This window comes from Acanthochromis polyacanthus, chromosome 23, assembly GCF_021347895.1.
Source record: "Acanthochromis polyacanthus isolate Apoly-LR-REF ecotype Palm Island chromosome 23, KAUST_Apoly_ChrSc, whole genome shotgun sequence".
Classification (NCBI taxonomy): Eukaryota; Metazoa; Chordata; class Actinopteri; family Pomacentridae; genus Acanthochromis; species Acanthochromis polyacanthus.
In genome coordinates this window covers 25,525,090-25,547,515 of record NC_067135.1, presented here as the reverse complement: position 1 = coordinate 25,547,515, position 22,426 = coordinate 25,525,090, and the positions used below count along the sequence as shown (strand labels likewise).

At 42.1% G+C, this 22,426-nt stretch overlaps 2 protein-coding genes and 1 long non-coding RNA gene across 6 annotated transcripts in view; 1 reads left to right on the top strand and 2 right to left on the bottom strand.

Annotated features, from left to right (window-relative positions):
- Positions 1–22,426, bottom strand: part of LOC110971042 (butyrophilin subfamily 2 member A2-like) — a 184,496-nt gene that overhangs the window by 91,096 nt on the left and 70,974 nt on the right. The window lies entirely within an intron of this gene.
- LOC110972306 (butyrophilin subfamily 3 member A2-like) overlaps positions 1–22,426 on the top strand; it is a 113,777-nt gene that overhangs the window by 41,864 nt on the left and 49,487 nt on the right. The window lies entirely within an intron of this gene.
- Positions 18,124–20,905, bottom strand: LOC127532348 (uncharacterized). The gene is made up of 3 exons (XR_007939728.1): positions 20,675–20,905; positions 19,731–19,840; positions 18,124–18,954 (listed from the first exon to the last, which is right to left on the bottom strand). It is a non-coding gene; the product is annotated as an uncharacterized LOC127532348 (long non-coding RNA).

The window sequence follows — 22,426 nt, the reverse complement described above, 5'->3', positions numbered from 1 at the left end:
TGAAATAAAATATAAAATGACCAAGCTAAGTATGGTAAGTATTATGTGTGGGTATGTGCTAGTATCTGTTTATCTCACACAAGTGCTCATACCTGCACTGATATATTGATTATATGTACAAATATGCAATTTACTGACTTCTTGCAGTATCCCAGTGTAGACAGCAAAGTTAGATGTCAACAATTTTATTGGACTTTATGTTTTTTTCTTTTCGCTGTAGACTTAGGCAAATTCCCAGGATCTCCAGTTCAATCTTTTGAGCCTCAGCCTGACTCCACTTGAGACCAGAAATGACACAAGCTGATCACTTATGAATTTTTTTTTTCCTTGTCACTGGTACAAATCAAGTTGTTTTTTTTTCATTCAGTTCATGATGCCTCGAGGCTCTACAACAACCCTTTGCATCAACTGCAAAGCAGTGATTGCTGTAGCCACCAAGACCTGCAAGTCTTGCCAGACAGTTCAGCCAAGGAAGCAAAGGCTGGCAAAAAAACTCCAAACATTTGAGGCCAAGAAAGAGAGATGGTTGGAAAAAAACAAACAAAACAAGACCACCTCGCATGTTATGGATGAGGCATCTGTGTTGGTATGTGTTTAACAGCTGTAATTGAATTTCACAAGTAATTACCTCCACCAAGGAGGTTATGTGACACCCGGCGTTTGTGTGTCTGTCTGTCTGTCTGTTAGCAAGATAACTCAAAAACGCCTGGGCAGATTCACATGAAATTTTGAGGGGATGTAGACTATGGTAAGAGGAAGAGCTGATTTAATTTTGGTGGCAATCCGCAAAGGATCCTGGATTCTGGATCACTTTGAATTTTTTAGTATCTTTTAGTATGCGGTCCAAAATATGACAAAAACATCATAGGTTAGCATGTCGTCCAACAAATTGGAACAAAGTGTCCAGATAGCTCAACTGGTTAAGAAGGTGCTTTGTAAATAGAACTGTGTCACAGATGCAGGTTCAATTCCAGCTCATGATCCTTTACTGCATGGGTTTCCTGTTTTCCTCTCTATCCTTGGCGGAGGTCTGCACTCTCTGAGTGCTTTTCTAGTTGGTGATTATATGACTTTTTTTTTTTTTTTTAGCTGGAAAAATTACACACGCTGGGACACAGAGCTGTGGTGCTTGTTGCCAAACCAGGCAAAAAGCCTGCCACTTGGCATACACTGGTCGTGCACCCCAAGTGGAAGCTTACAGATCAGGCTGCTAAGTGCCTTGACCGAATGAAGGCCTTATATGAGGTGCTGGTCACTGGTAAGCCTGTCTATCTGCAGTCATTTATAATTCAGCCCGATCTCACGGGGATTCGTGAAACTGTCACGTAAGTTTTAGTTTCGGTTTCGTGTGCACCAACACGATTTCGTCATGTTTTTCGTGCCGCTCACCACGAAATGCGCACCAATGTATTTTAAACGGCGGACTTTTCGTGCCACTCAGAACGTATTTCAAAAGAATGTGTATATTATATTTTTAATGTAAAACCGTGGCGAATCCAACGCTATATTTTGCATGACATCGTCCCTAAACATAACCCTAACCATAACCCTAACCATAACCTAATCATAAGCCGGTGGTACACTTACCAATTTGCATAGGAATTTCAAGAATGTCCGGCGGCCGGCGGCCGCAAACGCGATCACACAAGCAGTATACGCCGATGGACAGCTTAGATCGTCATGAATCCGCCGGTATAAACCACTTTCAGATGTGATTACCAGAGCGAAAAACATTTCATGGTGAGCGACACGAAAAACATGACGAAATCGTGTTGGTGCGCACGAAACCGAAACTAAAACTTACGTGACAGTTTCACGAATCCCCGTGAGACCGGGTTGTATAATTTCAATGTATAGCTCAGCCTAATCTTAACACTTATCAACATTTCATGAAAGGTAGTTGATATCACATGTTCATAATTTGACAGTTTAACTCAAGATGAAATACATTTTAATGAGAAGAAATTGTCATCTGTTAATATTAAGTCGATCCAGTTAAATATCTCAAATAACCATTTTAGCACACTGAACAAAACAACCTTACTCTAATCATTTTGTATTTTTCTTTCATTAAGGTTGGATGAACCAGCAGTCCTCCTCCGCCTCAACCATACAGCCCTCCACTGGCACTACCATCGACCCCTCGACCTCCTCTGTCCAGCCCACTGCTGCCATCGACCCCTCGACCTCCTCTGTCCAGCCCACTGCTGCCATCCACTCCTACACCACCTCGGTCATCCAGCCTCCACTGTCATCCTGCCCTCCTGCTATCAAACCTTCCTCCTGTCCTGGCATCCATGTCCCTGCCACGCCTCCTGAAATACAGCCCTGCACCAGTGTTGTGCACACCGTAGCAAAGAAGAACCAAGGTATGTTGTAGTGAAATATAAATACGACATAAATAAACACTATAAAGAGTGTATGTATCCAATTTGCATTGCAGGTGTTTTTGTTTATTATGTTATTTTCTGTAGGAATGTCAACTTATGATGTTAGAACATTGCAGTAAAAGATTCTGTTGCCATATAGGTTGCCATGAAAAAATCTTCTCACTTGTAAGAGAATGACATCAGCTTCAGTTAGCTTGGAATGATCACCTATCACATTTTTTAAAACATCAGACTTTTAATAATAATAGCAGTAGTAATATTAAAATGACAGCTCTTTACAGACATTTTTCTTTATCTTGTACAGATTTACCACAGAAGAAGAAAGCAAAGAAGAAGAACAACAAGGAAGATTCACATGGAGGTTATTTGGTTATCCTTTATTTATATTCCCTCATTTCAAATAGGACAGTATTTATATTTAATTGTTCTTCGACATTATCGATATGATATCAATCCATCAATCAATTTATACTCGTTTCATAGAGATCAAATGTACTTTAATATGCATTACAGTAATATAAAAAAGAGAACATAAAACAGCAACAACATAGTGAAAAACAAAGATGGACTTAGAAAAGAGACTAAACAAACCCAAATAGTTAAAAATGAATGTTTTAACGAAAGAGACTTGAAATAAATATAATTTTAAGCATAAAAATATACATAGGTAAAAATAAAGATCACCTAGGATAGTGATGAAATGAGTAATTAAATAATATATAGTTATTGTCACACATAAAAAATTGAATTGAAAAACACAACATCAAGATCTTGACTGATTCATTGATTTTTAGTTTTTGTTGAAAAGTATTCATGCGTGTACACTGTTTCAGAGCATCACAGTGAAATGAAGTAACACCAACAATTTTGATCTGCTCTGTTAAGCTAAAAGAGAGAAACTTGAGGGGCCGCTGTCCTGGTTTGTAAACTAAATGCATCTCTGAGAGGCCATCCGGTGCAAGGTTGTGCAGTGCCTTAAAAACTAATGTAATAATTGTAAAATCAATAAGAGAAGTCACAGGTGTGTAAAGTGTACCTTTTTATTCTTCTAGTATTAGTTGGCACCCATAGTTCTGCACTTTTAGTCAACTGCAGTTTATTTTATAATTTGGAAGGCCAAAAAGGAGAACATTACAATAACTTGCTTACAAAAAAATGAGCATTAAACTCTCTTTGTTGTGCAGTGTTTCACAAAAACTGTAACTGTATACTTTTTGCTCTTTCAGAATGCAGCCATTTGGTCGAGGGAAAGGACCAGTTTTACCCGGTGAAGCGAGTAGTAAAGACCAAAATGCAAAAGGTTGTCTTTTGTCATTATTTGAAGTTGAATTTTAATGTAAATATAGACTGGATGTATTTAGTGGACTTCATTGCACCACAGTTTTAAAGTCCTCTGACAATGTAATTGCTTGTGGTACTAAAATTTTTTACATATTTTTTAGGGGAACCAAATGGAGTTGGTTGAGCGGGAACCCTGCTCAATGTGGTATGTATAATTTCTTTTTTATTTTACAAATAAATTGTCAAAGTTTTAGTACTCATGAAATGGTAGTTTTAAGGTTTTTATTTTCAAATGCTTTTATGTTGTTTATTTGTATTAACTAATTTTAAACTGCTAGCATGCACAGAGAGTACATATAAATACCTAAGTCAAACTTTTACCAAAGGTAATTTACAGGAAACATGAGTATAGGGTACAAACTGGTACCCACTGTAGCTCATTGTCTTCCATCATCATGTTGTCATTGAACCTTTTTTATGTATTTTGCAGCGGGAAGACGTGGCCTCTACAGTGGGTGGCTAAGGAGAACACCAAGAGTTAAAACACATACGCGCCTTCACTCAGGCAACACCAATGAACACACCCCTGCTAATGCATGCACGCACACGCGCACACACACACACACACAGTCACCAATTAACCTAATTTTTGGTCTGTGGGAGGAAGCCAGAGTGCCCAAAGAGAACCCATGCATGCACGGGAAGAACATGCCCAACCAAACTGCGTACCTTCTTGTTGTGAGACATGTCTACTACCTGCTGCACCACCATGCTGCCTGTTATTGTTATTGTTATTGTTGTCATTGGTCTTGTTATTATGTCACTAGTTCATATTGTACAGAAATACAATAAAAACATTTGAAAAGGTATTATGTAGATGTTGTAATGCAATACATACATTCATACAGACAGATTACTTTGTTGAATGATTGAATGAATGATTTACCAGAGAACAGGTTTTTTAAAGCAGTAAGGATACACACATCTGAAAGAAAAACCTGAAAAGAAATGACATAAAACTACCAGTATAATATATGAAGATAAATTAAGAAGACAATTTGTAAAATAGTTTAGATTCCTGGAATAATATCTCTGATTAACACAGATTTAAATTTGACTTGCTTCACACAATGATATGTAGATCAAATTACATAATTAACAGGTTGCCTGTAAGATAGATTTTTTTTATATAAAAATCCATTTTTCTCAGTATACATCACAACAAAAGAGTGAGTGAGTTTCCTTAAGTGATGAAATTGACATAAAAATAAATGCAGCCACTAGTTTTAATCATAGTTTATATACTTCTCACTGGTAGTTTCAACTGTAAATAAGATTTATGATGAAACTCCCTTAAGATGAGTATTTTTGTCAAGTTTATCTTCTTATGTAACAATAAAAAAATAATGAAAAATAACGAAACCTTTTTTAAAAAAGAAAACTTTATTTAAAGTTCATTAAAAGGATTGAAGGCTCAAAACGTGGAATGACATTAAAATGTAAAGAAAATAATAATAATAATAATAATTATAATTATTATAAATGAATAAATTACGTAACCAGTTTTCGAGCAACTCGGTTTGTGTTTTTGAACTGGACGTAAGAGGTCTAAAAAACAAACAAACAATCAAACAAACCCCTTTCAGTCCTCTGCTTGTCTTGAATCATAAATCAATGTCAGTAAATTTCTCGCTCCTTAATAAGAGATGTAAACGAGATGCCATATTCATTCAATATTCATTACGGTACTGGATGGTTTAAAAAACACAAACTTTATTGCACTGTCAGTGAACAAAACAAACAATGAACACTGGACCATAATGTATGGATTGTACTTTATTTCATGGAGAAAAAGGGATTTAATAGGCTGCATAAACACACCCACTGGGAAATAACTTCAATTTCTTGATTATCTAATTAATAGAAATCCAAAATATAAAAACACTGATCCTTTTGTCGGGAGCGAGCAATAACATCCTTGTTGTCTCAAAAACGGGGGTGTCGAATTCCACGGAAGAATATATTTGTAATCCCAGGGGAACTAAAATCCATCTGAGGTTGTTTATTTATTGAATAGATATCGTCAGTAACTACACAAATATGTTAAGAGCTCAGATAACGACACAATGTAACGAATAACTACAATAACATACAGGCATACGCCATTTGGTTTAGCCCGTGGAAGCGTCCTTACCAACCACCACAGCAACGGAGGAAAACGTAACAATTCCACTCCGAGACGCAAAAGATTCATCGTAATAACAAACAAACCAAGGATCATATACAAGAACTGAACGAATATTGTGAAATTAAAATGTATATTTTTCGCTAGAAATGTCACCAAAATGCCTTTTTAAGTCCAAACTCTCTTGAAATAATGCATTTTCCACCGAGAATGAAAGGAAAAACCGCCATGTTTTCATTTTGAGAGGCCCGCAGCAAGCAGTCACGTGACCTGTCGTCAGGCCAATAGAAAATAATAGGGAGAAAAAAACAAACATTTTACAATTTTCAGACGTTTATTGTGAGACTGTTACGTTTTGTTCAGTGGACAAACGTAGGTATTTCACATTTGGCCATGAGACTGGGTTGGTTTTTCTCTCTGCTTTGCCAGTTCCTTTGTTATTTTCTATAGAGCTTCAATGCTCTGCGTCATGTTTATTTGTTCTTCTTCATGCACTCCTCATCTAGTTTTGCCCGTTTCTTGTCCAAAGCTTCTATTTTATTGATTTCTGTCATCAGCTTTTGTCCCTCTTCGTTTGGATGTTGGAGCTGTTTCATTTCTGCAGTAAAAACATTTGTTAAAAACACAAAACCCAAAGTTATAATTACGTCTACTGGTGACAAAACGTTTTTGATTAGATCATGAATGTAATCAAACATTTAAAACTAGAACCTCATTTCTAAGTAAATTTGCCTTGATGCTGCAACATTTCAAAAATATTTAATTGTCAATTTTATATTTGAACATTCGGTGAATGCTTATGACTCTCTTCTGATCTGTCTTTTTATGCTTATTAGCTTAATCAATGCAGAGCTTTGACATAAAATGCATTTTTGAGTAAATTAATCACAGTTTTGACTCACGGATTTTGTTTTGATTCCATTTCCAGATAAAAAATGCAACCACCAGAACCAACAAGAGTCCAAAAATCACACTAATGGTGACAGAAGCAGCACAGCTAGACGAGACTTCAAAGTAATCATCTGAATCATCTGATTTTGACCTTTTTAGCCCGTTTTGAAGCATTTGGACATTAAAGGGTTAATGGTCAGGTGAGAAATGGTGCCATGCTCGGTCCCCTTTTGAGCTAACTCTCTTGGAGGAGATGCGCATGCCACTGTGAACGCAACTCTCACGAGACGGTGCGAGATTCAAGATGGCGGCGCCCTGCTGCTAGATCGACAACAAGTCACTTTTTCTCTGTTTCCAAACTTTTTGTCATCCCCTATACACCACTGTCTTCCTTTTGTTTTTGAAAAACATTTTCACACTCCGACCTGGATCAACTTGAGGACTACATCGATTTTTTCCATTCTCGTTACTGCACCATGGCCACTTCTTCCACTTCAAAACTCGGAAAATCCAACCTCTCTCCGGACTACAAACGGCCTCGTTCAGAATCTCTTCCCAGCCCAGGTATATCTCCTTCACTTTCCCCGAATATCCTCCGTCAGTCAGAGGTAAGCGACATTCTGCTTTCCATTGATCAGAAACTCACCGGACTTGATGCCAGAATCGCTCTTGTAGAAGTTTTACACAAAGAATTCCAGTCACTCCGCCATAGCCTTGAATTTAGCCAGCAACAGATAGAATCACTCGCTAATGAAAATAAAACTCTTCAACACACCGTCAACACCATCTCCAACCAACTCACCTCTGTCACATCTCAGCTCACCTCTGTCACTACCGAAAACAAAATAATGAAAGAGACTATTCTGGATCTTCAAACACGAAGTATGAGAGACAATTTAGTTTTTTCCGGTATTCCTGAACACATCACCGACGACCCAGAGAAAGCAGTAAAGGACTTTTTAAAAGATCAACTTAAACTTCCACCAGAAACCGTCAACAGCATCACATTTCACCGCGTTCATCGCCTGGGACAAAAATACACCACAAACAACCGACCCCGTCCGATCGTCGCTAAATTTGAACATTACAAACAGAAAGAACTGGTCAAACGTCAAGGCAAACAGCTGAAAGGATCCAACTACGGACTAAATGATCAATATCCAAAAGAAATAATGGACAGACGAAAAAACCTCTTCCCCATCCGCAAGCAAATGATCACAGAAGGAAAAAAGGCAGTCATCTCAGTGGACAAACTTTACATTAACGGTCAGTTATACCGCAGCAAAGACATCACCCCCTGGTTATTCTAGCCTCTCCCCCTTTTTTTTTTCTGTCAGAGACACACACTCTTCCCCTTTTCTCAGCTATGTAAATACACCCCCCCCCCCCGTTCCACACACACACACACACACCCGTATCGCCTCTCTCTGACACCCCTTTACCCCGCCGTTGCTCTGATAAGGATAATGTATTGTTGCACTTTGTCTCGCCCCTTACGTCATGCTCTTGGATATACGCACATTTCAATGTACTTCGTTACTGTTCAGTGTTTTTTGTTCTGTTGAACGTCTTTTGTGTCTACAGTTGTGTTCATTTCTTGTTTTGTTTTGTTCTAACAGGTCTACTTTTGCAAGTCTTTCTCTTTTAGATTCATACACACTCATGCATACCCACACATCCACATGCACTACCACACACTCACACACCATAATCATTCTCCATTTTCCCATTGATTACAGTTCCCTACCATGTCAGCTTTAAAGTTTGTTTCTTGGAATGTCCGCGGTATTGGTGTTCAGGCAAAGAAACAAAAAGTATTCAATCACCTCACTGCTCTTCAAGCTGATATTTGCTTATTACAAGAAACACATCTTTCAGAATTAGACAACATGAAGTTAAAATCCTCCCATTTCACTCACTCCTTTTCATCTCCTTACAATAAAAAACAAAGAGGAGTCTGTATTTTAATAAGTAAATCAATACCATTTATCCTTAACTCTACTACCACAGACCCAGAAGGACGTTTTATCATCATCAATATATCAATTCACAATAACTCCTTAACAATTGGTAACTTATATGGCCCAAACTCTGATGACCCTTCTTTTTTTTGTGACTTTTTCTCATCCATCTCAAACATTTCTGACTCCCCAATAATAATCGGCGGTGACTTTAATACAGTACTAGACCCATTAATAGATAGATCCAATACTCCAAGCAATAAACGCACCTGGCAGTCCTCAGAAACTATAATCCAGTTCATGAGAGATTTTGGTCTTGGCGATAGTTGGCGCCTACAACATCCAACTACAAAAGATTATTCTTTTTTTTCACATGTTCATCACTCATATTCTCGCATCGATTTCTTTCTCACCAGCAATTCAATTATCCCAAATATTTCTGATCACCAAATCCACCCCATCATTATAAGTGACCATGCACCAGTATCATTTAAATGGAATCTTCCAAGACCTCATCCAGTAATTACTAGGTGGCGCTTTAATACATCCCTCCTAAAGGACCCCGATTTTGACAACCTTATTAAAAGAGAGTGGGCATCCTTCCTGGAAATAAATGACTCCCCAAAGTCACCTCCATCTCTTCTATGGGAAACAGGCAAAGCCGTTATGAGAGGAATTATAATCTCATTCTCTTCTTATAAGAAAAAGAAAGAAAAGAAACTGGAATCGGAATTAGAACAAAAAATTAAACATCTCGAATTCATCAATGCCGGCAACCCATCAGAAGAAACCGAAAAGAAATTAAGACAATATAAACTTCAAATTAATGAAATCCTGAATAAAAAAACTCTTTTTTTAATCAATAGACTCCGTCAAGAACAGTTCCATCATAATGACAAACCTGGTAAGTATCTTGCAAATCAAATCAAACGGAATAAGGAAAAGTCTACCATCTCCACTATAAAAGACTCAGCAGGGAAGCCAACAAACTCTCCTGATGAAATTAACAAAATATTCAAAGAATTCTATGCCGAACTGTACTCATCAGACAATAACCCAGAACAAGATGACATCAAATCCTTTCTCAACAACATAAATATACCACAGATCTCCATTGATCAGAAAAATACTTTAGATTCACCATTAACAGGTGAAGAAATCCACTCTGCTCTTATTCGAATGCCCAATAATAAAGCACCTGGTCCCGATGGCTTCCCTGCTGAGTTCTATAAACACTTCTGGTCCATTTTAGCTCCACTGTTTCATCGAATGGTTTCTGAAATACAACAGCACTCCAGATTCCCAGCCAACATGAACTCAGCAGCAATCTCACTACTTCTCAAACCAAACAAAGACCCAACCCTGCCTTCAAGCTACCGCCCCATTTCACTCTTAAATGTAGATATAAAAATAATTACCAAAGCACTCTCCCACAGACTAGAAAAAATAATTCCCTCCATAATCCACCCAGACCAAACTGGATTCATCAAAGGTAGAAACTCATCCAACAACACACGCAGACTTATCAATTTAATACACTATTCATCCCCCCATCATAACAAATCAATTATAGTGACATTAGATGCAGAAAAAGCTTTCGACAAAGTCAACTGGCTATTTCTCGTTAATACGCTTCACAGATTTGGTTTTGGGGAGTCATTTATTAACTGGGTTAAAGCACTTTACACCTCACCTACAGCCACAGTGACTACTAACGGACAAACCTCACAAAGCTTCACTCTTCATAGGGGGACCAGGCAGGGATGCCCACTCTCTCCCTCTCTCTTCACTATTTTTATCGAACCTTTAGCAGCAGCGATCCGTCAGAACCCCCTCATTACCGGATTTCAAACCCCCAACATGCACCATAAAATCAGTCTTTATGCAGATGACATACTCCTATTCATTCAGAATCCACAACCAGCACTGCAAGAAGTAATTAAAGTTATAGATTCATTCTCCCATATCTCTGATTACTCAATAAATTGGAATAAATCATCCATACTCCCATTAGATAACAATAGCTCGGATGTGGCAGCCCTTTCAACACCCATCCCCATTTGCAAAAATCACATCACATATTTAGGTATCCACATTTCCCCCAGGCTGTCGGAGTTGCCTAATCTTAATTTTACCCCACTGCTTAAAACGATTACCGATGATCTCCAACGCTGGACAAACCTCCCACTATCCATTTTAGGCAAAATTGCAGCAGTTAAAATGACAATCCTTCCCAAAATCAACTACCTCCTCACTATGATCCCAACCCACCCATCTCCCACCTGGTTTAAATCCCTTGATTCAACTATTACAAGATTCTACTGGAAAAATAAACCCCCAAGAATTAAACTGACCACTGTCCAAAAACCAAAAATTCTAGGCGGTCTTAACGCCCCAAACTTTCACCACTACTCCTTGGCAAATCAGCTTCAATATATTCACAAATGGATCCACCCCACTCATTCAGACAACACATGGTTGGACTCAGAACAGGCAGTTATTAAACAAATCCACATTTCAGATTTACCTTTTTTAAGCCAATCCATAAAACATCATCCCTGTTTCCAAAGCCCAACAATATCATCCACTCTGACAGCCTGGTGGAGATTCCACAAAGTTACTAACTCCACTGTCACACCTTCACTCTTCACTCCCATCTGGCACAATCCTGACTTCATTAGTAATAAAAAACCACTAAACCTAATCACTTGGAGAGATAAAGGAATCACTCACCTCTGTCATATCTATCACAATAATACCCTGGTTTCACTCCCCTTCCTGGTCCAGAAGTTCGGCATCCGGGACAATCAATTCTTGGAATATTTACAAGTTTCATCAGCCATTCAATCAAATCTGAAAAATAAAAAAATAATAACCTGGACCTCCCACCCTCTACCTCTGCATTCATTAATATTTCCTCAAAAAAACTTCTCTCAAAAATATACAAACTAATATCTCAGTCCGACTCTGCACTTTGCATCCCCATAGATAAATGGAAAACAGACCTCTCCATTGCCCCTGATGCCGACTTCTGGACCCAAATCTGCAAAAACATTTTCACAATGACAAAAAATACCAACTTACAGCTTATACAGTACAAAATCCTCCACAGAACTCACCTCACTGGTCAAAAAATGCACAAAATGGGATATTCACCTGAAATCTGTACACATTGCACACAAAATTGCACTGACACCTACATACATGCAACTTGGTACTGCTCACCTGTCCAAAGATTCTGGGAAAATATCACAAACCTTCTTTCACAAATCATGGGCTGTCGCATCCCTTTCTCCCCATCCCTCTGTTTATTGGGAGACGTATCCGTATCTACACTGGACAGGGCACACAACCATACACTTCTTGCGGCGCTAGCTGTCGCCAAGAAAACTATCCTCTTGAACTGGAAATCAAGGAATTCAATAAATATAACACAGTGGAAAAACCTACTCATAGATTATATCTCCCTGGAAAATACAGACTCCTCTTTCAAGAAAAACATTCAACACCGTGCCTGGCAACCATTTCTTTCTTTCTTACAGTCATAACTTGCTCTTATAGCTGATCACTATATCATTCCAACACCACAATTTATCTCGTATATTTACAATACAATCAACTTCTTCCTTTTTAAAAAAAAAAAAAAAAAAAGGTTATTAACTAATGAACTATTATTATTATTGTTTTTTTTTTCTCCTGTTGCCTGTCCACCAATAACCTCAATATAAAACTCCATAGAAACTTCCTAGAACACAGATACCTACACATACAGAAGCACATTTTCCAATAGACACACTCACTAGTATTGTTTTCATCTATGTAAATACCCCTTTGTTTGTTTGTTTGTTTCATTAATCTGCTTCTCTTGTGCTTTTATTTTTTATTTTTTTATGCATTTATTATTTTGCATTACTGTCAATAGGATATGTATCTGCTTCTTTCTTTTTTTTCTTTTTCTTTATGGTTTGTTTTATTTGTTTATTATTTATTTTTATTTTTTTTCTCTTTTTTGATTGAATGCAGTGCTTATGGGCTGGGCTGTCTTCGCGCGCAGTGGCTGCGGTGGGGCCCGGGTGGTGGGGCGCGCCTGCCTTGTCGCGGGGCCGTGTCCGGGTCTTGGGTTATTGCTGATGGAGCAAACTCCTTGCCTGTCTTCCCTTCGCTTTTTAATGCACCACATTATCATAATAACACACACACTCAAAGGGAAGGAAGGAGAGAGGGGGGGAGGGCCTACGAAGAAGGAAAGGGAAGGGAAGGAAAAAGAGGAAGGGAAGAAAGAAAGGGGGGAGGAAAGGAAAAGAGGAAAGGGGAAAAGAGGGAAAGGAAAGGAGGAAAAAGAAGGGGAAAAGAAAAAAAAAAGAGAGAAGATGAGAAGGAGGAAAAGGAAAGGGGAAGAGGGAATGAATGAATGAATAAATAAATAAAATTAAAAAAAAATAAATAAATATATATATAAAGGGGAAAAGGAGGAAGGGAAATAAAGGGGGGGGGAAGAAAAAAAAAAATAGGTGCTGGGTTTGGGCACGGCCTTGCGGTGGGGTGGTCGTGCCCCTCTGCCCTGGCCCCCCCGTGTGGTTTCTGTGTGTGGGGATTGTCCGGTTTCAATCACTTGTTTTGACAATTGTTATGTTTTCTATTATTATTGTAATGAGGTAAATAACTGTTATTATTCATTGATCTCCTTATTTATATCACTATCATTATCAGCATATATATTATACATCATATATGGAATATGCGCGAACACACTCGCACACACACACACACTCCCTCCTTCATACACACAGAGAACAGCTATTTCTGCTTTCATTTCCATTTATTTTTTACCTTTCTTTTCTCCCTGTTTCGTCTTTGTTGTATATATAATCGTTATTACTCATTATTATTGTTTGCTCTCTACTTTAACACTATCTTCTATATTGTAAAAGTGACCTGTTTGTATGTCTTTAATGTTCACTGTTGTAACAATAAAATTTAAAAAAAAAAAAAAAAGTAATCATCTGAAATCATAAAAACACTGCAGTTACAAATCACCAAACCTCAGCTGTTCTCAGCTGAAACTCATCATTTCTGTCATATTTCTACCTGGAACATGGATCCATGTCTCTCTGCTCTGGTTGATGTTTTTCTGCTGGACTCTGCAGGTGAACTTGTTGCTGTGTTTCTTCTCCACAGTCACTCTGCTGCTGACAGTATAGAGGTCATCAGGACCTCTGACTGTCTCTGTAGGTCCAGCAGAGAGGAGGTTTCCATCACCGTCCAGCCACAACACCTCAGGCTCTGGATACCAGCCTGCAGACTCACACTGTAACTCCGCTGAACTGCTGGTTCTACCAAGTCCTGCTAAACTGATTCCAGGTGAAGAGACAGAACCTGTTCAGAGAAAAAGACTTCAGAGATGAACTCCACAGAGTTTAATTACAATGAGAAGTAAAAAAAACCCAAAACATTACAGTTTGCCTTAAAAAAAAAAAATCTGTCTTTAAAAAATGCAAACAATGTTGTAAAAAAAAAAAATCATTGGTAAGTAAAGTGTGTTCCAAACAAACCTCATAGCATACCATGTCTTAAAACTGTTATAGTACAATATGTTAACACGAAAATGTAAACTGTCTTGTAAAATATGTCTTTAAAAACATCAACTTCGAAACCATGTTATGAAAGATTCTATGGTGTAGTGTGTAAAAAAAATTGTAAATTTATAGTATGTGGTAAAAAATACTGTAAAGTATATTGAAAAAATATTGCAAAATGTATTGTAAAAAGCTGCTACAGTATAGCACTAGTAAAAATGTATAATTTCCATAAAAAAATATTGTCATTTACTGTCATTACCGAGGTAGTTAATAAGCTCCACGGTGACAAGGTGCGAGGTCTGGATGAGATCCACCCTGAGATGCTGAAGACTCTTGACATTGTTGGACTGACGTGGCTGACACGTCTCTACAATGTCACGTGGGCATCGGGTACAGTATCTGGGGAGTGGCAAACTGGGGTGGTGGTCCCCATTTTCAAAAAGGGGGACCAGATAATGTGAGCTAACTACAAGGGGTATCACACTTCTCAGCCTCCCCAGGAAAGTTTACTCTAGGGTGCTGGAAGGGAGGCTCCAACCGATTGTCGAACTTCAGATTCAGGAGGAGCAATGTGGATTCCATCCTGCTTGTGGAACAGTGGACCAGCTCTTTACTCTTGAGGAGCTGCTGAGGGGATCATGGGGGTTCGGCCTGCCAGTGCATATGTGCTTTGTGGATCTGGAGAAGACCTACGACCATGTCTCCCGAGGGGCTCTGGAGGGGTACTGCGGGAGTATGGGTGGCTTCCACAACCAGAGGATGATTTAGAAAGATTTATTGTATGGGATGAATAATGGCCAGGAAGAGGAAACCAGAGTGCATGAGCGGGGGGGGGGGGGTTCCAGGCAGGAGTGGGGGTTCCAGGCAGGAGTGGGGGTTCCCGGACAGCTGGCTGTGTGGAGGCAGGAGAAAAAACAAAGTCAGAATAAGGCAGGAACTCAAACAGAAAATGTTAAAGGCTAGAGAGCAAACTGAACTGCATGGTTTCTGGTTCAAGACTCTGGCAGGGAGTGGAAGGCTGAGCCGGTACTTATTGTTGAGGTGAGTAGTTAGTGAGATGATCATCAGCTGTCCGGGAGCCGTGGAGGTGGTTGATTGCCTGAGTGGAGCCAGCTGAGAAGCTAGACTCCACTCAGGCACCGAGCTGTAGGGGAAGACACAGGGCAGAGGAGCGGATGGGAGACAGGCAAGACAGACAGGGCAGAGGAGCAGATGGGAGACAGGCAAGACAGACAGGGCAGAGGAGCGGAACCGTGACAGTACCCCCCCGCTCCGGTAAGTAGAGGGTCCGTTCCGGCGGGCGGACCGTAGGTTGGACTGGCCGGGGATAAGTGGGCCGGAGGGTCCGTTCCGGTAGACGAAGGGTCCGTTCCGGCGGGCGGACCTTAGGTCGGACTGGCTGGGAATGGACAGGATGGAGAGTCAGCTCCGGGGGCCGGCCTGGTCGTGGCAGGGCAAACAGGAGGACCCGCTTTGGGGAACAGCCCGAAGGCGGGACAGATAGGCGGGGCCGCTCCGGCGGACGGCCCGGACAGGGCAGAGGGGCCGCTCCGGCGGACGGCCCGGACAGGGCAGAGGGGCCGCTCCGGCGGACGGCCCGGACAGACATCTGGGTTGGAGGCTGGACTGGGGACAGAGCCGGGTCCGGTGGGTCCTCTGGGGGCGGCACAAGATCCAGGGGCCCCTCCGGGGGCGGAGCTGGAGGGAAGGCGCAGAGCCTCTTAGGGGGCTCGGGGAAGGCCTTATGCCTTTCTAAGGCCGCTGAGGTCCCGGGGACTGGAGGCGGGGCGTCGTCGACCTCCGCGGGAACAGGAGGCGGGGGGCCACGGTGCCTCCTGGCCTCCCGTCTTCGACGGCCAGGCCGCTTGGCAGGTGGTTCCATGGGCGGCAGGGAGACAGGGCCCGGTTGGCTGCCGGGGAGTCAGCAGGCAGGTCACTCAGAGGAGCACTCAAGAATTCACGAATGTTAGCAGGTAAGTGGTCGGCTAATCCGGGTCGCTGGCCTGCTAGCTTGCGGCCCAGGATTATGCTTGAATCTTGGGGATCCTCCCTCCACTTCTCCCACAACTCATACAGCACGTTGAAAAAAATGCTATGCTCCTCACAGGAGGAGAAGATGTCCACGGGCGTGTCTTGGGTTAGGATCTGGATGTTGGCTGGGTACGGGGCTGGTGGCGGCGAGTTCTCCGGATCCATGTCTGGCCAGAGTCTTCTGTCATACAACGGAGCTGGTTGGACCCGAGCAGAGAGCCACGCTTCCACGACCAGAGGATGATTTAGAAAGATTTATTGTATGGGATGAATAATGGCCAGGAAGAGGAAACCAGAGTGCATGAGCGTGGGGGTTCCAGGCAGGAGTGGGGGTTCCAGGCAGGAGTGGGGGTTCCAGGCAGGAGAGGGGGTTCCCGGACAGCTGGCTGCGTGGAGGCAGGAGAAAAAACAAAGTCAGAATAAGGCAGGAACTCAAACAGAAAATGTTAAAGGCTAGAGAGCAAACTGAACTGCATGGTTTCTGGTTCAAGACTCTGGCAGGGAGTGGAAGGCTGAGCCGGTACTTATTGTTGAGGTGAGTCGTTAGTGAGATGATCATCAGCTGTCCGGGAGCCGTGGAGGTGGTTGATTGCCTGAGTGGAGCCAGCTGAGAAGCTAGACTCCACTCAGGCACCGAGCTGTAGGGGAAGACACAGGGCAGAGGAGCGGATGGGAGACAGGCAAGACAGACAGGGCAGAGGAGCAGATGGGAGACAGGCAAGACAGACAGGGCAGAGGAGCAGATGGGAGACAGGCAAGACAGACAGGGCAGAGGAGCGGAACCGTGACAATGGGGTACCGGGCTCATTGAAATGAACCATTCGGTCCCAGTACAACCAAAGTGAGAGCTGTGTTCACATATTCGGCACAAAGTCAAACACATTTCCAGTGGGTGTTGGACTGTCCTTTGTCTCCAATCCTGTTTGTGGTGTTCATGGACAGGATCTCGAGGTGCAGTCAGGGTGAAGAGGGTGTCTGGTTTGGGGACCTCAGGATTGCATCTCTGCTTTTTGCAGATAATGTGGTTCTGTTGGCTTCCTCACATCATAACCTTCAGCAACACTAGAGCGGTTTGCGACTGAGTGTGAAGCGGTGAGGATGCGGATCAGCACCTCCAAGTCCAAGGCCATGGTTCTCTGCTCCCTCTGGGTTGGGGGGAGTTGCTTCCCTAAGTGAAGGAGTTCAAGTATCTCAGGATCTTGTTCACGAGTGATGTGAAAAGGGAAAGTGAGATGGACAGGCGGATTGGTGCGACGTCAGCAATAATGTGCGTGTTGTACCAAACCATCGTGGTGAAGAGGGAGCTGAGCCGTAAGGTGAAGTTCTCAATTTACCGGTCCATCTACGTTCCAATCCTCATCTATGATCATGAGCTCTGGGTAGTGACCGAAAGAACAAGATTGCGGAAACGAGCGGCTGCAATGAGCTTCCTCTGTAGTGTGGCTGGGCTCAGCCTTAGAGATAAGGTGAGAAGCTCAGACATTTGGAGGGAGCTCAGAGTAGAGCCGCTGCTCCTTCACATCGAAAGGAGCCAGTTGAGGTGTTTTGGCCATCTGATTCGGATGCCTCCGGGGAGACTTCCTCTGGAGGTTTTCCGAACACGTCTCCCTAGGAGGAGACCCCGGGTTAGACCCAGAACTTGCTGGAGAGATTATATATCTTGTCTGACCTGGGAACGCCTCGGGATCCCTCAGGATAAGCTGGTAAGCATCGTATGGGGGAGGGATGACCTGCTTCGTCTGGTGCCTCCGCGACCTGGCCCCGGATAAGCGAAAGACTATGGATAGATGGATGTTAACCCTCAAGCGACCGAGTGGGGTCATTTATGACCCCAGCAATATAATTATATTTGCCGTTTTTATATCTTTTATCCGAAAAATGTTTCCTACCATGAATTTGTCAATCTACTTGTCCTACAGCTGCTCATAGTTTTTTGTAGAGATCGGCCAACTGGTGTGACAAGGATAATGGAAACTTGTCTGGGGTCACTTATGACCCCAGAAAGATGTATAGGTTTTTCACTATTGTAGAACTTAGTTTAATTTATTTATTTCTACCTCTAATCGCTGTATTTCAGTGTTTTGCAGTGCACTATAGCTGGTAGACCTACATTTTTAGCCACAGCTGCCCTGGGGCAGACTAACTGGCTGCCAATCCACTCCTACAACCCCTCTGACCACCACCAACATTACACAGTGTGGCGAGCGCCGTAGCAGCTAGGAGGGCTAACTTCTAAGTGGAGCTTGACAACGCCACCTTGGGGAGAGAGCCCCCAAGGAAAGTCTTTGCCTCTTAAAAGCACGTTGAGGCACACAGGTCCATATATCATGAAGCGAGAGACGTGTTGTTCCCGTACAATAATCCAATTTTATTTACACCACTAATTAAAATCAATTAACACATGATAAAATAAGGATAAAAGGGGTGCAAAGGGTCAGAGGTCTGCTTACCATGTGGCGGTGTGTCGACGGAGGGGAGGAACAGGGCCCAGGGAGAGGTCACCAAGTGAATAAAGAAAAAAATAAATAGATCACACACACGTGCAAAACAAAAACACCAGGGTTCACACTTCACACGGGGAGGGGGACCACCACCACCACCGACGACACCACGTCCCGACCACAGGTACACAGCCTCTGAAACATAGAAGGGAATCAGTGGAGAACACAGAAACAAAAAAAAAAAAAAACTAAACTAATAACCAAATCAGAATGAATATTTTAACCTAGAAAACAAATATCCAAAAAACAAATAAGGCTCAGAATAAGAACAGAAAAAAACAAATCAATACTAGCTGGACATTAAACCAATAAGGGGCATAAGGCAAAACAGAAAAACAACAAAACCCAACTAATGTCCAACGAATAACACTGTGTCCCCACTGTGGGCGCAGATAAAAAACAGACAAGACAACAATTAAAATCACAGAGCTAAACACAGTTAAAAATAACCTAGTTCATAACTTGCTTGGTCCAAACCCGGCTGACACCGGATAGAGGTAGGCCAAGCGAGTGAGGCAGAGAGATAACAGCAGCTCGCCCCGGTTAGCCGTGTAGCAGGCCACAGATACACGGCCGGGCGAAGCGAAGCACAGCAGTACACATGCAGTACACAAAGCAGCGAGCAAAGCAGCAGCCAAGCAAAGCAGCAGCGGGTCCTTGGTGCTGCCACTAAACAGCATGGGAAAACAGAAGGGCGGTGTTACAAACAGGACAATTAGTTCTGCTCAACACAAAAGAAACTGAACCTACCTCTGTTACAGCAGCGTGACGCGCACACACACACACACACAGGACAAGGAGAGCACGTCAGAAGTCGGTCCAGCCGCTATGGCTTCCTACAATGGTAAAAACATTTACCATACAGGCAGGCTCCTGACCGTAATAAACCAGACAAGAGGTAAAGACCCTACCTTTAGCAACCCAAATGTGGCTACACAACACCAAGCAGAGTAACGCGCCGAATGTTTTGAACGCCGGTGAGAGCAGCAGGGCGAGCAGCCGGAAGGGGCGTGTCTTCAGCCTCAGCAGAAGAGAAAGAGAGAAAGAGTACAGGGGCCCCTCTCAGCTTTTATAGTGGGTGGGTGTGTTCCGATTGGCCCACAGCCCAGCACTACCTGAATGTCCTTAAGCAGAACTCATCCTGCTACAACAGCATACACATTCATACACCAGTGTAAGTGGCAGCACTGGAGGTAAGGTGGGTAAAGTGTCTTGCATTGGACGAACGGCTCTGCCACCTGAGCCACAGCCGCCCCTAATCTAAATACTTCTCTGCATGTTACATTGTACACATACAGACAAGATGTTTGTGTAGATTTGGTTTTTATGTACTTTTGATTTACTATTGGGGAAACAAAAGGAATAAAGTTTTAAAAGAAGTGGCAGACAAAGCGTGTCTAAATAAATGTTATTGTGTTTTTACAATGCATCATATTGTTCGTATGGTTTTACTTTAGCTCTGAGTCAAAAATGATTAAAATCCATGAATAATTACAGAGGATTATTTTAGAATATCCATCTTAAAATGCAGTGGTGTGGAATAGGTAAGAAAGCACAAAAAGAGGCACTAAAGTAGACATGTTCCTGTGTAAAATATAGTGGGGTCATAAATGACCCCAGTCAGTCATTTTCGTCGCTAAAGTAGCTTGGTCGCTTGAGGGTTAATATTGTATGGTGTTTTGTTGCATACTGTAGTATACTGTAGTATGTGATCAAAATATTGTTGTCATGGTTTGTAGGAAATTAGAACCCAAGGTGAGAGCGCCACAGAGCAGACAGAAGGCAGACTGGAATTCACAGGAGTTTTATATACAAAAACTCACAACCTATAACACCAACTAAGGCCAGCACTCACTACTTGTGAGAAAGGGAGAGAAAGGTGGGCAGCAGTCGAGGGGGGAGGTGCACGCCGGTGCTCTACTCCTGGGGAAGCGCAGCTGCAGTGGCCAGAGACGACGTCGGGTCCTTTTAAAGGAGTGGGCCGGTCGATCGGGACAGTCCGGGGTGGGGGCGTCCACACCCTCTCCTCCAGAGGGCAGCAGGGGTCCATGTCCTCAGACCGGAGGACGGAAGGCGAAAAAGCAGGGTGCTCCGTCAGCTCAGTTTCAAACTGTGTCTCACTGCATGGAGACAGGAAGAGGAGAGCGCCGGTCTTTATACCAGGGGAGAACGAGTGATCAACTACTGTGCAGGCCCTGGAGCTGCTCCTCATCAGCTCTGTGACAACTGTAGTATGTTGGCAAAATTTACATAGAAAATATGTTGTGAAACTCGTCATTGTACAATAAGCAGCAACAAAATTGCAAAGTATGTCACTAAAAATGTCATAGTATAGTATGTTGTGAAAATGTAAAAAAAAACTCTGTGTCTAAATGATAAAGGAACATTGTTTCATTGTATGTGGACATGTCCTGAAGTGGAACTTTTTTGGGAGGAGGTTAAAATAGGAGTAAAGTCAATCATATCAAAGGATATGGGCGGGCACATATTACACCAGTTTTAAAATCACTGCATTGGCTCCCTGTGTGTTTTAGGATTGATTTCAAGGTCCTTTTAATGGTTTTTAAATGTCTTAGGGGTCTTGGACCTTCTTATCTCTAAGAATTGCTTTTACCATATGAACCCTCGCGGACCCTGAGGTCCTCTGGCACCGGCCTCTTAATGGTTCCCAAAGCTAGAACACGGACTTACGGTGAGGCATCTTTCCAGCACTATGGCCCCCGTCTGTGGAACAGCCTGCCAGAGGACCTGAGGGCCGCAGAGAATGTTCATATTTTTAAAGGCAGGCTCAAGACCCACCTATTTAATTTGGCTTTTACCTAATGTCTTATTTTTATTAATATTTTTATTTAATTTTATTTATTTAGGAATCTTAGCCCTCTTTTTACTTATTTTTATTTTATTACTTTTAAATGATATTTTAGCCATTTGTTAGTACTTTATTTTAAATTTTATTTCATATTTTATTTAAGTTTACTTATTTATTTAGTTTTATGTTCTTAGAGTTTGTAGTTTTATGTTTTTATTCCATATCTCCAGTGTTTCCTCAGTGGGGGCCGGCTGCACTGGGGGCTGCAATTGGCCCTGGTTGGGATGTCTCCGTCTTGTGGCTGGTATCTTCTTGGCCAAGTTGGGGTCTGCAACACTGTTTTGCTGTGCAGGCCCCCCACTGTCCTTGTGGCGGGGCATGCCCAGGTGGAGGCATCTGGCCCTGTGCTGTAGGCGGCGCCCCGTGCAGTCGGCCCCCTAGCGTTTACTGACCTGGCTCCTCTGTACTCAGCCACGCACTTTTAAGATCACTTCATCTGTGTGTGTGTGTGTGTGGGTGTGTGTGTGTGTGTGGTGTGTATTTGGTGTGTGTGTGTGTATGTGTTGGGGTTGGAGATGGGGTGGGGGGGAGGGGACTGTTTTGAACATGTATAGCACTTTGTGCTGCATTTTAATGTATGAAAAAGTGCTCTATAAATAAAGTTTGATTTGATTTGATTTGATATTCCAAAAAGTCCTGCGTTTTTAATTTTAGGAATATATCCAGAAAAACAATTTTTCAAAAACTGAAAAAATAATGATAATATGTGTCTGATACAAGCAAAAAGAATAATTCCAA